This window comes from Gorilla gorilla, chromosome 2 (genome assembly GCF_029281585.2).
Source record: "Gorilla gorilla gorilla isolate KB3781 chromosome 2, NHGRI_mGorGor1-v2.1_pri, whole genome shotgun sequence".
Taxonomy (NCBI): domain Eukaryota; kingdom Metazoa; phylum Chordata; class Mammalia; order Primates; family Hominidae; genus Gorilla; species Gorilla gorilla.
In genome coordinates, this window is record NC_086017.1 from 162,946,105 (window position 1) to 162,960,646 (window position 14,542).

General features: G+C 36.3%; 1 long non-coding RNA gene across 2 annotated transcripts in view; it reads right to left on the reverse strand.

Moving 5' to 3' along the window:
- The window catches only part of LOC134758108 (uncharacterized), a 189,739-nt gene that overhangs the window by 47,608 nt on the left and 127,589 nt on the right, over nt 1-14,542 (reverse strand). For both annotated transcript variants that reach the window (XR_010132979.1, XR_010132980.1), the window contains exons 3-4: nt 13,315-13,374; nt 2,498-2,627 (exon numbers count right to left, since the gene is read on the reverse strand). This is a non-coding gene — a long non-coding RNA (uncharacterized lncRNA). The remainder of the gene's footprint in view (nt 1-2,497; nt 2,628-13,314; nt 13,375-14,542) is intronic.

A 14,542-nucleotide genomic window follows, 5' to 3' on the forward strand; every position in this document is an offset into this window, starting at 1 on the left:
TTTGGATCATGTGTAATTTTTTCACATAGCTCTCTAGAGTCTTTTCAAACAGTCTCTCACTGATAGAACTTACCAGAACAACTTTTCCTAGCATGGGCCTTGGTGAGACATTAATGACACTAATGACACCATGGACAGTTCACAGAAGTCTACTCCAAGCCTCACTGTGGACAGAAATATCCGCATTTGTAGGAAGATTATCTGGGTACACCTTTGTTTGACTCCAACCCCAGCAGGAGTTCCTCTCTCCTTTTTATTTATTTTTTTAAATCACTTTTGTTGTATTTACAGAAGTAACACAGCAGAAGTATATCCAAGATTACACACATCAAATAGATCGCTAGGCCCACCGTGCAATAGGTAAAATTTCTCATGACACTTTAAGGCCAATGCAAAATTTATACATATATATGTATATGTCTGTGTGTGAGACAGCATGTGTGTAAAGAAGCATTTAAAACATATATGCAAATCATGAAATCTATTTCAATCTGTTATCAGAAACGACATCCGTAACCTAGGTTTTGTGTGGCAGTGGCGGGGCGCTGGACTGCCATCTACCATGCCAGCTCCTCCTCCTCTGCCACTGTTCATGGCTCCCCAAACAACCGGGGGAATGGGGTCAGCCTCACCTAGGCCTTCGTGGGGTCCACACGCTACTCCCCTGGCTGCGATGGACCACCCTACTGGCTCCCATGGGGTCCTCAGTGAGCCAAAGGCTGGGCAGCAGCCTTTGCAGCTGTGTGCAGCTGCCCACTTTTTCAGCCTGCTTATAATTATAATAAAGAAATACATATATAAAAATAAGTATAATGTAAATTTCGCATACCTTCGAGCCTGTTAATGAATATGGAGAATTCAAGTTCACTGCCATGTGATATACTTTCAGCTTTGATGTGAACTCAAAGAGAAGACTGCTTTCAATTGTAGGCCTATGATATTTGCTTGATTATTTTACTTCATCTCCAACCAAATTCTTTTCACTAATTTTTGTGCAGCTTGCACCGAATAAGGCAAAATTCAGTCTCAGTACTGAGCTACTGCAGTGGTTCAAAAAGATCTGTGTCCTCAATGTGTACTGTTTTCCCTATCAGTTTTCACAGGCAGTGATGTGCATGACAGGGTGAATTGTATAGGATTTTATATTCCATCAGTTTGGTGTATATATATATTTGGATATATATGTATATAAATTTCTGTTAGAATGGATGTGATAATGGACAAAAATAAATGTCTATTAGAGTGTTTCCCTAAAATTAAAATATGGCTTATACTTTTCCACTTAAAGAAAACAAAATGAAAGGTAAGTAAATAAAAAGCTGATAATTTTTGAAGACGAATAAGACAAATAACACCACACACCCGTCCCCAGACTCAGAGAGAGAATTAAAAAAAATATTGGGAATGAAAAAGAAGACAGAAGGTATTGAAATAATTGTGTGACTGCCATGTGCTATTAGGGGCACATATATAAAACCTAGAGGGCGTGGGTGAGATATAAATAGGGGGAAAAAATGACACTCCCTATAGTATAGTTTGAAGTCAGGTAACTTGATACCTCCAGCTTTGTTCTTTTTGCCTAGGATTGCCTTGGCTATTCAGACTCTTTTTTGGTTTCAAATGAATTTTAAAATTGTTTTTTTCTAGTTCTGCAGAGAATGTTATTGGTAGTTTGATAGGAATAGCATTCAATCTGTATATTGCTTTAGGCAGGAGGGCCATTTTAATGATATTGATTCTTCCTATCCATGAGTATGGGCTGTTTTTCCATTTGTTTTTTTTTGTTTGTTTGTTTGTTTGTTTTTGTTTTTTTTTTTGAGACGGAGTCTCGCTTTGTCACCCAGGCTGGAGTGCAGTGGCGCAATCTCGGCTCACTGCAAGCTCCGCCTCCCAGGTTCACGCCATTCTCCTGCCTCAGCCTCCCGAGTAGCTGGGACTATAGGCGCCCGCCACCACACCCGGCTAATTTTTTGCATTTTTTTAGTAGAGACGGGGTTTCACCGTGTTAGCCAGGATGGTCTCGATCTCTTGACCTCGTGATCCGCCCGCCTCGGCCTCCCAAAGTGCTGGGATTACAGGCGTGAGCCACCGCGCCCGGCCTGTTTTTCCATTTGTTTGTGTCATCTCTGATTTCTTTGAGCAGTGTTTTGTAATTCCCATTGTAGAGATCTTTCACCTCCCTTGTTAGCTGTGTTCCAAGGTATTTTATTCTTTTTGTGGCAATTGTGAATGGGATTGTATTCCTGATTTGGCTCTTAGCTTTGCTGTTGTTGGTGTATAGGAATGCTAGTGATTTTTGTACATTGATTCTGTATCCTATAACTTTGCTGAAGTTGTTTATCAACTGAAGGAGCTTTGGGCCAAGATTATGGGGTTTTCTAGATATAGAATTATGTCATCTGCAAACAGGAATAATTTGACTTCCTCTCTTCCTATTTGTATGCCCTTTATTTCTTTCTCTTGCCTGATTGCTCTGGCCAGGACTTCCAATACTCACTCTGCTGAATAGGTGGTGAGAGAGGGCATCCTTTTCTTCTGCCAGTTTTCAAGGGGACTGCTTCCAGCTTTTGCCCTTTCAGTATGGTGTTGGGTGTGGGTTTGTCACAGATGGCTCAAACAGCATGGTACTGGTACAAAAACAGACACACAGACCAATGAAACAGAATAGAGAGCCCAGAAATAAGGTTTCACACTTGTGACCAACTGATCTTCAACAAAGCTGACAAAAACAAGCAATAGGGAAATGACTCCCTATTTAATAAAATGGTGCTGAAATAACTAGCTAACCATATCCAGAAGATTGAAACTGAACCCCTTTCTTACACCATATATAAACATCAAGTCAAGATTGATTAAAGACTTAAATGTTAAACCCAAAACTATAAAAACCCTTGAAGACAACCTAGTCAATACCATTCTGGACATAGGAACAGGCAAAAATTTCATGATGAAGATGCCAACAGCAAACGTGACAAATGCAAAGATTGACAAATGGCATCTAATTAAACTTAAGAGTTTCTGCACAGCAAAAGAAACTATCAACAGAGTAAATAGACAATCTACAGAATGAGAGAAAATATTTGCAAACTATGCATCTGACAAAGGTCTAATATCCAGCATCTATAAGAAACTTAAATTTACAAGAGGAAAACAAATAACCCCATTAAAAAGTGGGCAAAGAATATGAACAGATACCACTTTTCAAAAGAAGACATACATGTGGACAAAAAGCATATAAAAAAAGCTTAATATCACTGATCATTAGAGAAATGCAAATCAAAACCACAATGAAATATCATCTCATGCCAGTCAGAATGGCTATTATTAAGAAGTCAAAAAAAAAAAATAACAGATGCTGGTGAGGTTGCAGAAAAAAGGGAATGCTTCTACATTGTTGTTGGGAGTGTACATTAGTTCAACCATTGTGGAAATCAGTGTGGAGATTCCTTAACGAGCTAAAAACAGAACTATTATTTGACCCAGCAATCCCATAACTGGGTATACACCCAGAGGAATATAAACCATTCCACCATAAAGACATATGCATGTGAATGTTCATTGCAGCACTATTCACAATAGCAAAGTCATGGAATCAACCTAAATGTCCACCAGTGACAGAATGGATACAGAAAATGTGGTACATATATACCATGGAATACTATGCAGCCATAAAAAAGAATGAGATCATGTCTTTTGTGGGAACATGGATAGAGCTGGAGGCCATTATCCTCAGCTAATTAATGCAGAAACAGAAAACCAAATGCTGTGTGTACTCACTTATAAGTGAGAGCTAAATGATATATAACTCATGGACACAAAGAAGGAAATAACAGACACTGGAGCCTACTTAAGGGTGGAGGGTGGAAGGAGAGAGAGAAGCAGAAAAATAACAATTGAGTACTAGGCTTAGTACCTGACTGATGAAATAATCTGTACAACAGACCCTTGTGACATGAGTTTAGCTATGTTACAAACCTGCACATGTACCCTTGAACCTAAAATAAAAGTTAAAAAAAAAAAAACAAGTAATTACTGGAAAAAAAATCACCATAGCTGCAAAAAAAAAAAAAAAAGACCTTCCCTTAATTTATAAAGCTGAGAAAAACTGGAAAATTAATTAGTAATACATCACTGGAGAAGGCATCAGCAACAGATGGATTCATTGTAATATGAGTTTTATCAGAATAGCATGAGTTATTTAAAACTAATTAATTCTACTGTAATTGAAATTATTCCAAGTGACAGAAAAACAATAAAAACATTCCAATTCTTTTTAGGAAGCAACCCAGCAATGTATCAAAAGAAAATACAATTTGAGCAGGCAGGCATGCCATAGTGACTCAGTACCAGAATATATATCAATATAGTTTATTACATCAAAAATTTATAGATTTAGCAGAGCACAAACAAAAAAAAAGTAAAGGAATTAATGGAGAAGAACCATACGAATGAACCAATTAAGGAAAAGGCATGATAAAATTAATAGCTGGTCCTAATGTATATAAATCTGAGGAAACATGAATAGATTAAAATTCCTTAACATGATGAAGGTGAAATGACCAAGCACAATGGAAAGGGTTATCATAAATAATGAATCACAAAACAATTTCCTGTTGAAATTGTAAATAGGAAGTGATGACTATTATCACTCATATCTCTTGAATTCATACTATTTCCAATTCAAATGAGTTTATCAACCTTCTTATCTTATATCTTCTTTTCTTCACACTAAGATTCCTGCTTCTCATACACACTGGAGACAACAGAATTATATTGTTTTTTCACCTGCTTTATCACACACTACACAGAAGACATTTTTAGAATTACATACCAATACATCCAGCAGTGTGATTATTGAAAATAGTTTAAAATGTTTTGCATGCGTTCTCTCCATTTGCTCCCCATTTTGTAAAAATAAACTTTTTATTTTGAAATAATATTTAGATTTTCAGAAAAATTGCACAGATGTTACAGAGAATTTCTGTATTACTTTCACCCATTTCCCCTATTGTTAACATATTGCATAACCATAATACATTTGCCAAAAATAAGAAACCAACATTAGTATATTACTGTTAACTAAACTCCAGACTTTTTCAAAAATTTCAATATTTTTTCCAGTCATGGCCTTGTTCAATTCTAGAATTTAATCTAGGATGACCCATTGTTTCTATTTGTCACATCTGTTTAGACTTCTCTGGTCTATGACAATTTCTCAGTGTTTGCTTATTTTTCATGACTTCATAGTTTTGAGGAGTACTCATCAGGTATTTTGTGAAATGTCCCTCAATTTGTATTTGTCTTATGTTTTCTCATAATCAGTCTGGATCATGGGTTTGAACGGAAGACCCCACAGGAGCAATGACCTTTTCATATCACATGAGGGAAAACAATGCTAACACCATGACTCATAGCTGATGATATTAACCTTAATCATTTGGCCAAGGCAGTTTTTCCCAGGAGTCTCTACTATAAAATTACTTTTTCCTCCATCTTTCCGTATTCCTTAGAAGCAACTCATTAAGTTCAGCCCACACTCAAGGAGCAGGGAAAATTAAACTTTATCTCCTATAGGGTAAGAGCTACATAAATTATTAGGAATTCTTCCGTAAGGAAGACTTGTCTCTTCTCTTTCATTTGTTTATTTATTCAATTATTTATTTATATCAATGTGTCGAGATGTATTTATATATAAAATTTCCTTTTGGTCTAAAAATTGCTATATAATATCTGAAGACAATCAGATTTTTCTTTCTTCTATTATATAAGTTATTCGGTTTTTTTTTTTTATGTGCAAGGGATTTTTTTTTTTTTTTTTTAAAGACAGAGTCTCGCTCTGTCCTAGGGTGGAGCGCAGTGGCACGATCTCGGCTCACTGCAACCTCCGCCTCCCGGGTTCAAATGATTCTCCTGTCTCAGCCTTCTAAGTAGCTGGGATTACAGGCGTGTGCCACCACACTTGGCTAATTTTTATATTTTTAGTAGAGACAGGGCTTCACCATGTTGGCCCGGTTGGTCTCCAACTCCTGACCTCGTGATTCATTGGCTTCAGCCCCCGAAAGTGTTGGAATTACAGGTGTGAGCCACTGAGCCTGGCCTGTGCAAGGGATTTTTTAAGTCTAATAATCTTACTATTAATAGAATATGTCAGTATTGGCTACTATGCTTTAAATTTTTTCCCAGTTATGTTGTTTACCTCATTAATACGCAGTTTCAAATCTTAATTTTTTTAAGATTTCAGGAATATCTTGAAATATAGTTTTTAATAATTGTTCCATTCCCTTGCTTTGTTTGGTTTTTCTTTCATGTAAAATACCATTCTATCTATGTTGGATGTTCTTTCCCTGTCTTCATCATTTGCTGTTTTTTTAAAAGTCATTCTAATTTTGATCCTAATTTCTTTTTGCATTCACTTACATGTTTATATACTATAAAGTTCACCATATTTGGTATACAATCCTGTGTGTTTTGAAGAATGTATACCATCATGTAAATTTCACCATAATTGAGGCACAGAACAGCTTCATAGCTTGAAAACATTTTCTCCTATGTATCCCTTGTAGTCAAACCCTTTTTTTCACCCTCAGCCCCACAGAAACTGCTGATCCATTTTTTCTGTAAATTTACCTTTTTCTGGATTTCATAAAAATGAATCATAGAGTATGTAGCCATTAACTTCCTTTTATTTGAAACTTCTATCTCATTTTCACACTGTATTTCCCCTATGACATTTTCTGTATTCCTTGTAGCTTTATATAATTTTTATTCTCCTTTGTGCCCATTTTGGTCTAGTCTTTATTTTTGAAATGGTGTTGTTTGTTTGTTCTTTCATTTGTTCAGGGGGTTATTTATTGTGTTATTGACTAATTTCTGAGTTTTCATAATTCTGGTTTATGATGTTCTTTCACATTGCAGGTTATTGTGTTAATGACTTTGGCTAATTTTAAAACATTAGGATATAGTTTTCCTCTGCTTTGTGGGCTTTAATTGTCTATAAAGAGGTTATTTTGCTTATTATTTTGCTATTATAATAACTCTGAATGATATTTAACCTCAGTTATTTCTGAGGCTCATTTTCACAGGAAATTCATTAGCTTAGAAGTTAGTTCCTTAGAAAGGAACCATGATTTTGTATATTTTCTATTAATAACTTCCTCTTCTGTTGTTCTTATGAAATATTCCATTTTATTCCCACAATTTAATCCACTTCTTTCCCCATTTCCTGCTTAATTTAGATTCTTAGTTTCTTCTCAGTGTGGGGTTCTTCCCTGGAAGAACCTTTGATTGATTAGTGTTGAGGGACAGTAGGGCCCAGCCTGTTCCAACCCCTTCAGGTCACACTGCAGATAGCTTACACAGCATAAGACTATGCAAACCCCAGCCAGTTTCAACTGTTTTCTCAGATTTGTAACCACAATTTCAGGTGAATATTTGTTGGTTAATTCTTATTCTGTCAAATACTTCATCGCTTTCCTCTGCTTCCACCTGCACATAGGGAAGCTTATACCACACAGGCCTTGTAGTTGTTGGTAAATTATTTCCAACATAGATACTTGGAAGTTGGTTTGTTGTTATATTTTTGCCTCATATTTTTCTTCATATTATGTTGTCCATAAGTTTTTGGTTTTGTTTTATTTATTTCTCTGTGAGTTCTTGTAAGGAGATTTGGGGATTTTCAAAAGCTGAGAACCTGTGTAGAAGATTTTAACTCATTTTTTTTCAGTAACCGATAGAAAAACACAAAAATTAAGTAAAAAAAAAAAGTTTCAATAACACAGTTAATACAACTGACTTAATTTACACAAATTGAACCCATACCAAATAATGTCATAATACACATTCTTTTAAAGTACACATGAAACTTTTTTTTTTAAATTCTTGGCCATAAAGCAATTATCCTCAAATTTAAAAAGATAGAAATGCAGAGGTTAATAACAACTTCAGACTTAGGCTGGGAATTACAGCATTGGTTCTCAGGCCTCAGACTCAGGCTGAATTACATTATCGGCTTTCCTGGTTCTCCAGCTTGAAGATGACAGATAGTGGAACTACTACACCTCTCCAATCACATGAGCCAATTTCCACAATGTTTCCTGTTTTATACATACATATATCTGCATCTACATTCAGTCGTACACCCATAGCAATGTTTTGGTCAGTGAAAGACTGCACATATTGATGGTGGTCCCAAAGGATTGTAATATTGTATTTTCATTATACAGTTTCTAGGTTTAGATGTTGATATTGTTTGGCTCTGTGTCCCCACCGAAATCTCATATTAAAGGAGGGTCCTGGTGGGAAGTGATTGTATCATGAGGCAGACTTACCCCATGCTGTTCTTGTGATAGAGTTCTCATGAGATCTTGTTTGAAAGTGTGTAGCACCTCTCCCTTCACTTGCTCTCTCTCCTGCTCCACCATGTGAAGTTGTGCCGGTTTCCCCTTCCACCATGATTGTAAGTTTTAAAATATTCTGTTTGGGCCAGGCGCGGTGGCTCACACCTGTAATCCCAGGAGTTTTAGAGGCCTAGGCGCATGGATCACCTGAGGTCAGGAGTTCGAGACCAGCCTGGCCAACATGGTGAAACCCCATCTCTATTAGAAATACAAAAATTAGCCAGGCGTGGTGGTGTGCACCTGTAATCTCAGCTACTTGAGAGGCTGAGGCAGGAGAATTGCTTGAACCCTTGAGGCGGAGGTTGCAGTGAGTGGAGATGGTGCCAGTGCACTCCAGCCTGGGCGACAGAGTGAGATTCTCATCTCAAAAAAACAAAACAAAACATAACAACAACGAAAAAATTCTGTTTGTTCTTCCTTACTCGAAGGTTTGTTATTTGAGACATACACTGCGTTTCTTGAACTGTCACATGGCCTTTTTAAAAATAAGGTATTCAGCTCTTAGTAATTGTGCATTAAATGTTTGTTTACTAACTGCCTAGCAACGTAATAAGGCTGTTGGATTTGACAGAACTTGCAGAAAATAAGTGCTGATTGTTTCTCAGAGCTCGCCTTTGTCTTTCTGCTAAGTATATTTATTTAGGGTCTGCCCATGAAATGAAAACTGAACAGTGGAATGTGTACTCAGGAAGTTATGTAACACTTTATGGCAGGGCTTAAAACAATGAAAATTCAGCCACTGCATGTTTCAAACAAGTATTTGCTGTGTTGCCAAAGTAGAAAGAGCAGAAGAGAAACATCATGGGAAGAAAGACTATTTTGTTTCTGATTGCAGGGGTCCTTGGGGCATATTATGTTTATACTCCTCTCTCAGATAATATTGAGGAACTCTGGTGACTGGTGTGGATAGCTACACCTGTGAAAATGGTAACAAATTTGGTAAGTTCAGAATTTCATTGTCTCTGTGAATATTTAAGTTTAATCAGGAGAAAATAATTACCAGCTATATTATTTTTAAAACTTTCTGCTGTCTTGGAAATTTTGCTCTTAAAGTTTGCTTGACGATTTTCAAACCTTAAAAAAAAAAAAAAAACTTCATTCTTTAACACAAATCCCTAACAGAATAAGTATGAAGGAAGTATTCAAGTAATTTTAATTTTAAATATTAGAAAACAAAATATGCTGGCTGAGAAAAACAATCTTACTGTGATTTTCATGGCGTGAATACTGACAGAATGAAGCATTTATGAAGTATAAACTTCAGAAAAGGTAGAATTGAGCAGCACTGTGATTAGTTATAGAAAATTCTACACAACAATCTTGGATTCAGGCATGAAAATGCATTCTCACTGAAATATTCTGTCAAAAGGTCAACTGGTAAAAGGTCAAGGGAAATTGAACACACAGCATGATTCTCAGTTGAAGGAGAGTGAGCCGCTGAGGCGACAGGGCAGCTCCCTGGCTGGCGGCCCCCAGTGTCCACACTGGCCCTCGGAGACCTGTGGTTTTTTTCTAGTGAGGCTAACTACTTGGATATGAAGCCATTCATGATTTCCTGGAAACTTCTCTGTAGCAAACTGCCTTCTTGTAGCAAAATAAAAAGATAATTCAAGGAAACTTAGCCTGGATATTTAACACTTGGCTCACACTCTGTTTCCTTGCATATATTTTTTAGGTGTTTCAACATTCTCTACTGGCATTTAATGCAGCTCTGAATAAGTGTGATACATGCCTTATTCTCAAGGTTTTTGTTTGTTTGTTTTTCTATTTTTATTTTTTTTTAGAGACAGAGTCTTGCTCTATTGCCCAGGCTGGAGTGCAGTGGTCCAATCTCAGCTCATTGCAACCTCTGTCTCCTGGGTTCAAGTGATTCTCCTGCCTCAGCCTCCCAAGTAGCTGGGATTACAGGCGTGTGCCACCGCACCCAGTGCATTTTTCTATTTTTAGTAGAGATGGAGTTTCGCCATGTTGGCCATGCTGGTCTCAAACCCCCGACCTCAGGTGACCCGCCCACCTCGACCTCCCAAAGTGCTGGGATTACAGGCATGAGCCACCACGCCCAGCCCTCTTTGTGGTTTTTGTTTGTTTGTTTTAAAGACAGGTTCTTGATCTCTCTGTTGCCCAGGATGGAGTGCAGTGGTGATCATAGCTTCCTGCAGCCTGGAACTCCTGGGCTCAAGTGATCCTCCCACTACTTGGCCTCCTGAGCAGTTAGGGCTATAGGCACATGCCACCATGCTTAGTTATTTTTTTAAACATTTTTTGTAGAGATGGGGTCTTGTTCTGTTGCCCAGGCTGGTTTTAAACTCCTGGCCTCAAGCAATCCCCCAAACCTTTGCCTCCAACACGCTGGGACTAGAGGCATCAGCCACTACATTCAGCCCCACATTTTCATTTTCTATTAGTTACTTAATTTTCTAGTCATTTTATTAGCATGTAGAGTTGGTCCTCTGTATATACGGGTTTTGCATACCACATATATTATATTTTTCATCCTCAAGTTTAATTTTTAAAAATCTGGGTGTAAGTAGACTCACTCAGTTCAAACTTGCTAAATGGTCCAGTGTATGTTGTTGCTGGACTTGGGTCAGTTTCACTGGAATACAGCTTCAAGTCTTATTTTTAAAAAGTTATTCTGGAATTATTTATAAAAATATTTATTTTGGGTCATTGTTTTGCTTAATTATTTGTATTTATTATGTGTATATATATATTTATATACTAAAATAATGTCATTTCTCTTGAAAGTGCTTAGTCTCTTTTTACATTTCACTTCCTTGTGTTTGCTTTTTCGTTTCTATCTTATATAATACCTTAAGTTTCTTTACCTTGGTTTTATTTCTGAAGTTATTTGTCTTTTTTGCCTTATTCCTTTTCTGAGTTCTACCAAGGAGTTCTGGGAACTGCTATTTCGTGACTTCCTCTTCAGGAATAGGGTGGGGACAATTTAGTATTGAAAATAGACAATTTTGTTATTTCTTTTGTACTTATTTAATTTGCATTAATAGGAAAGAGGTTCAGCTAGCTGTTTGATCACCCAGCCCTTTAATCCACATGTTTCCAACTTAAGATAGGAAAGCAAGTTTTTCTCATCCTTGGAATCCCAACATTATAGGTCCATTAGGATTCGGCTCATATTCACATCCAGAAGTCCCTTTTCTTTCATGGATCCTTGTACAGACATCTTTATTGCTTTACCAAACTACATGCATTTCTCTGATTACAATAGAAGTGTCCTTGTGGCGATTGCTTTGGCCTAGCATGAGATTTTCCCCTTTGGCCGAACTCTACTCCCCTTTCAGTACTCATATCAGAGCTCACCCACTCCTTTTCACTTCTCATCCAGGCAGCTAGTTGGCCCACTGACCACTGCCAAAGTTCTTTGTACATATCTATGAGATATGCAGTGATGTTGTTTTGTAATTGCTAATACATCTATTTTTCCTTCTTGAATCTGAGCTTCTTTAGAAAAGAGAACTTGTCTTACTTATCTTTGTAACTCAAACTGTCTAGCATGGAATCTATCAAGTTGTAATTCCTCAGTAATTCTTTACTTTTTTTTTTTAACCTAAGGCAACTATGTGGCAACACCACTAAACCTCCAGTATTTCCAGTTGTGCCATTCAGATTCACCTGTGAGACTACGAGACAGGACCATTGGGAATACCTATGCATAGTTCTGTGTTCATAAGCAACGCTGGCATTTGATATTTGTAAACTAGTACTTTTTTTCCTATATCTCCTTTTAGGCTTTGTTAGTTGAACTCTTGCGAATCAATCATTTCATGAATACTGCAATGTTCTTTGTGAGCTTTCAAGAAGTCCCACCTACATCTGATGAAAATGTCACCATGATAGAGACAACTTTCAGTAATATTCCTGTCCGTGTATACATGCCAACACTAAAGTCAGAGATACTAAGAACGGGCTTAGTTTATATTCATGGTGGTGGTTGGTGTATGGGGGATGCTGGTATGTGTTCCATATTAAAAGTTTTAGTTTATCATATAACATACATTTTACTGAAATCTTGACTCCATCATATCAAGACAAACATGTTAGATAACAAAACACTTCAGCTGTCCAAAATTTATTTCTTTGGAGCTATGTAGATTTAAAAGAACTATTTTAAATCTCATTCTGAAAGAGGGCATAATAAATACCAAAAGCTGTAGCAAATCTCAGGTAAGAAGAGAATGTGTTTCACGCACTTAGACATTTATTATTAATTGCAGATTTGATAGAAAGTTGCAGTAGAAAATAATGAGGTGAGTTGAACAGCGGATTAAATATGAGGAAATAGAAATGGTAACTATAGTCTTTTTATAAGCTTAAATATTAAGGAAATGAGAAAGAAGGCCTTAGATTTTAAAAATAGAGTTGAATAGGGGTATTTTATTTTGATTTCATATTATATCATATATTTTGTTTAATGCACTCATGTATTTATATAAATATTTATATTTTATATCTAATTTTATTTGCTATAAAATCTAAAATTATTTTATTTGTATATAAATATATTTTATATGTTTTCTATTATACATATTTTATAATTATGTATGGGAGGTCTATGAACATGATTATAAGCTGAAGTTAAGATGGTGGTAAATTGAGGTACATTGGAGAAACGTGGGGAGTGGTAGCTAGAGGAAGGGATGGGGGTTTATCTGACCTAGAGAATGTGGAAGCAAATTGGATTCAATGCAGATGGGAAGAATTGGCAAAACACAGGAGGAGGGGCATATCTTCATTTGTGACAGAAGAAAAATAGGTGCTGATGGGTATTGATGTAGATTGGGAATGTAAATTGGAGCAGTAAATGGAGTGATTCTATCATTTTCTCTAAATTCAGATAGTAAAGTCATCACTTAACAATGCAGTGATGTTTCTAACACAAAACCTGAGTATGACATACCAGTTTCCATGAGTCTCTTCTGCCCAAAGCATTTCTTTGAAAACTTTTACATCAAAGTATCTGTGAAGGATGAAAATATGTTTACTAAAGTAAAGGAATTAAATAAGAATAAACTTAGAAAAAAATAACATTTGTCTGATACTTTCTATTTCAATATTAAAGAAAACATAAAAATATGTATTCCAATAAAAAATATGAGCATGACTTTTTATAGTAAACGTTAAATAAAAACTTAAGACTTAGTGTGTATTTGACATGTCAATAATACTCGGCACCTAATTTTGGAAACATCACAAGATAATAATATCTACTCCTCTTTCCATGGCCCCCAAGAGATAGGCTTTGTAAGAACCTCATATCCTGTTACTTCTCCTTCACCACTGTATGATTTCTCCTGACACTTGTTACTACCAAATTCTATTTATCTTTTAACAATTTTCTTATCTGCAAAAGGAAGCATTTGCTCAAGCCCCATAGCAAACACGTGTGACCCATCCCCAATCCATACACATACCAAAACAAAACAAACAACAAAACAGAAGAAAACACATTCTTTCTTGTCTGCCAAGAAAATATGAATACCTAATTCAAGTCTTAGCTCTCTCTACTTCCTGTTTACTCTTCTCTATCTTTCTCTGGGAGTTTCTGTGAAGTCTAATTTGATTTCCAAAGAGCATTTTCTGTACTCCATTAAAGAAACTATTATTTTGCATTATTGCTTTTGGTTTGTATGCCTGTCCTCCCTACCCCTGTCTCCAGTAGACTGTGACTTCCTTAAAGTTGGAGTTAATATATATGTGTTTGTACTTTCAAGACCTAACACCTGTTAAATGAAGGAGACAGAGATTAATCTTGAGGAGAGAAAATTGGCTTAAACGATCCAGTGTAAAAATGTAGGAATGGATGAAAAAGCTGACAATGCACATGTAAAAGGAACACTGGGAAGAATTCATGTTCTATAATTAAGATAAAATATTAGAAATATTTTCTCTAGAGTATATCAGTGAGGAACAAGGTGTACTATTAGGTTTTCTCTTGAAAAAAACACTCATCAATTCATTTGGCTGCTTTTTTTTTTTAAATTTCAGCTTTGTTTAATTATGACTTTCTGTCAAGACGAACAGCTGATAGACTTGATGCTGTCGTTGTATCAACCAAGTAAGAGCACTCATGGTTTGTTTGGGTTTTGGCCAGATGCTTTATATAGGAAAATGCTCTCAGCTTTTTT